Consider the following 3,864-nt stretch of genomic DNA (forward strand, 5'->3'; position numbering starts at 1 on the left):
GCTCTCCCTTCGGACTTCCATTTGTGAGGGATCGTTAAGTGACGTCACGGCGGCCATGTCTGCAGATAATACGTCATAAAATAAATTACTGTCGTTATGCGTAGCGAGGGAAGCCCGCGTGTAGGAGTGAGCGACGTTGATGGGCTATTCAGGCTAGATGTATCATAGTCAGTATATCAAATTGCATTATAGTAATTGCTTTTCGAAATAATAAATATATATCTATACTAGCAGTCGCCCGCGACACCGTCCGCGTGGAATACAGAAAGAACAAAAGTAAGTAGCCTATGTGTTCTTGCAGACTATCCTTAACATCTTACATCTATACCAAATTTCATCGAAATCCGTTCACCCGTTTTGGCTACAAACTCTAAAAAACATCCATCCATCCATCGATCCATCCATCCATCCTTCTAAACTTTCGCATTTATAATATTAGTATGATCTATACTATTATTATAAAGATGAAATTGTTGTACGTATTGATATAACTCAAAAACTACGCGGGCGATTTAAATTCTTTCACCATTAAAAAGCACCGTTATCACTAAGTAACATAGTCTATATTTTTTATTTCACGTGAATGAAGTCGGGAGCACCATTTAGTGTATTATTACTTCATGCAGACGAAGTTTCAGGACTAATTTCGTTAAGCAACCTCTTTTTTTATATAACATAAGGTAGCAAACGAGCAAGCAGCCACCTGAATCCATCGAAATGGAAAGCGACCGCTGCCCATAAACATCCGCAATTGCAGATGCGTTGTCTACCCTTAATTGACGGAGGAGGAAACGCAACTAAAGAGGACAGACAATATCATTATTAGGACATCAGATTATCTATGTTTACGACTAATCACAGATAATCTTTTTTGTTCATTATGTCAACAGAAATATTATTAAAACTCAAGGAACATATCAACTTGAGAAATGACGGCCTTGATGGTGATTAATTTTGTTCAATTCTTGACTCTATCCAAGTTAGGAAATTACGATGTCCATATTCACAGTATAATACAGGACATTCTCTATTGCTGCATGCAGTGCAGCTATTTTCTAAATACTGACATAATTTTTTTTTACATATTAAGGAAAGATTATGTACAAATATTATTTAAACTTAGTTTAACAAGGAAGTAATACGAACAGATTTTCTTTATGGTAACTTGTCCATTTTTATCACATTTTCATCTTAACCGAATATTCATGTAATATAGCTCACATTTAAATATTTGTATTGTAATGAACACGTAATTCAAAACATTGGAATGGATAGCGAGAATCAAAACAACTGAGAACAAAGAAAACTGTTTTGATAAACCAATAATCCGATCAGTGTGTATTCACATTGCACGGATTTAAATAAAGACAAATATAACAAACTTTTTAAATGGTTAGTGTATTTTGAAATCTTATACTATGCTATACTATTATACCAAAAAAGTACATATGGAAAAAAAATCAATTTGAAATGTGGTAGGTATTTTAAAAAACTTAAAAATGCAACTAACATTTATTTATAATTCTTTATAAGTTTTGAAAGAATGTCCTGGATTGTACACAATGTTTGGTAAACTTAATAAGTAGCGTCGGTGTCGCGGCCTTGCATGACGTAACATTGTGCCTCCGATCTTCACACCGACTGAGCTATCGTCCGTGCGCCCGCGCCGTTCTTTCGTTCCAATTTCAAAGTTCCCTTTTTCATCAATCGTTCTATAATGCCAGTATTTTTTACATTTAATTAAAACTTTTTTTAATTAAATACAGATAATATGTCTTGTTAAAGTGTGGCTAGTGTGTAGTGCATAGATGAAAAATAAAATAAAATTATGTGATCATCGCAAGTGTATTGGATTATAGCGAAACTGTTTATATTTGTGGAGGATTGTTCTATTATATGACAGCGTAAGTGTTCATTTCTGTTTAATACTTAATACTTCTACTTTTGACAAGGGAATATTTATATTCAGATAGAAAGGTAGATTAATAAAAAAAGATAAACATATATTTTTACATTAATTATAGCTAAATAAATTAAATTGAAAGATAAGGTCATGATATGCTAATTTTACATTAAATTACTAATGTAGGTAGAATAAAAATAATGTGTGTTATATATAGATCTAGGAAAAATAACGTCAAGATTAGTTATTGTAAATTAAATATGTTTAAAGGTCTGAACAAATTTATAACTTTAAAGGCACAACGAAATGATACAAAGTAACAAAGCTAGAGAAGGTAAATGTCAAATCCAAAACAGGTTATAGGGAAGCCAAATAAAGAATTCCCGCATACCTGAACCAGTCACATTTCTTTTTACTCTTGTATCGAATCCGTACACTAGTCTAGAAGAAAGTACAACATAGTTTGAACAAAATTTTCATATAATATTTTATAAGTAAGTTATTCTTACAAACGATATAAGCTATATTTTATGCTTAGTTTTATGTTAAGAGTAAGAGAATCGTTTCTCAACAACCGCAATATCCCTGACAAATTAATTCAATGACTAGTAAATTATTTATGTGACAGCAAAAGAATTGTTTTTATTACTTAGACCAGTAATTAAATCAATTGTTGATATTACCAATATAAATCTTGTTCTTTCTGATTTTAATTTGTAACTGTAGAAATAATGCTATAAAAACGATAATTTTACGTCTCACTTTTGATAACTTATAAAATCAACACAAAAGTAAGGCATAAGTGAATATGTGTTTTTCTGTTTTTGCTATTCTATTGAAAGCTGTATATACTTTTCAAATATGGTTTCTTCTAGTTTTTTCTCCACACGCTCGTGAAAGCTGTTAGAAAATTATGTATTCTTTGAAAGAAACTTGTTAAATACAGCTTCCATATGAAGATCGGCTTCTAATATAGAAACTTGTACTTCTATATATTAGTATATACATTCTCCAGAAGTCAATGTTTTTATAATGTATCGTAGTTACTGATTAGCGCACTGTATTAAAAAATATATACGGTTAGAACTCCCAAGACTATTTAAGTGATAGGCGTCAGAAGCTGATGATCTAGGCTAGGGATAGGAGTTTTTATGTCCATTTTTTGACATTCTATGCAACTGACAACTGTCAATCCTAGCTCCTGCTTCTGATGACGCCAAAAACCGCAATATACTTTCTTGATTTCTTGTTTACAGAAATTATTTATAAAGAACTTTCCCAAGTTAGTTAACTAAATCATAATATTAGTGCTTGTTTATAATTGTACATGTATTTGCAATGATATGTTAATTTCGCTTGTCCTTCTTAATACGCATCTCATTATATCGTATGTAGTTGGCATGCATACGACTGTGCATCGACCTGATGACACAAATGATATGTCCCTAACGACCGACGCGTAGATAAATTTAAATTGATTCTCATAAAATAATGTGAAGATAGAACAATAGCCGTCGCTAAGGGGCGAAGGGGAACCCCCCCCCCCATATACAATAAATAGTAAAAAAAAATATATAATTGAAAAATTGGACCTCACTTTTATAAACATTCTCTTTAGGATAAAAAGTAGTTTTACTACTTTCCCCTCGATAATCCTCCTCCCCCCTAAATCAACAGGCGACGCCGTTTGTAGATAATGAGTCATGCTATTGAAATTATTAATTTATAGTTCAAACTTGATGGTATTAATCTTTTTATAACACTTACTTCAATAGTTAGGTTATAGATGTACATCAAATGTCATTGCAGTTAAAATACCGACGAAATTACACCATTTTCAAGCTATGTAAGGAATATTATATTCCGGATCCATAAAATGTAATGTCATCCGCAGCGCAGTCTTTTTGACCGACTTCCCAAAAGAAGGAGGTATTCAATTCGACCGTATGTTTTTTTTTTTT

The 3,864-nt window shown here is 31.9% G+C and overlaps 1 protein-coding gene across 1 annotated transcript in view; it reads left to right on the top strand.

Moving 5' to 3' along the window:
* The first annotated feature begins 1,612 nt into the window (after positions 1–1,612).
* Positions 1,613–3,864, top strand: part of LOC106101621 — a 9,620-nt gene continuing 7,368 nt past the window's right edge. Inside the window, exon 1 of the mRNA XM_013280913.1 lies at positions 1,613–1,904. The gene's annotated coding sequence lies outside the window, so the exon portion shown is untranslated. The remainder of the gene's footprint in view (positions 1,905–3,864) is intronic.

Source organism: Papilio polytes, unplaced genomic scaffold (genome assembly GCF_000836215.1).
Source record: "Papilio polytes unplaced genomic scaffold, Ppol_1.0 DF823980.1, whole genome shotgun sequence".
Lineage (NCBI taxonomy): Eukaryota > Metazoa > Arthropoda > Insecta > Lepidoptera > Papilionidae > Papilio > Papilio polytes.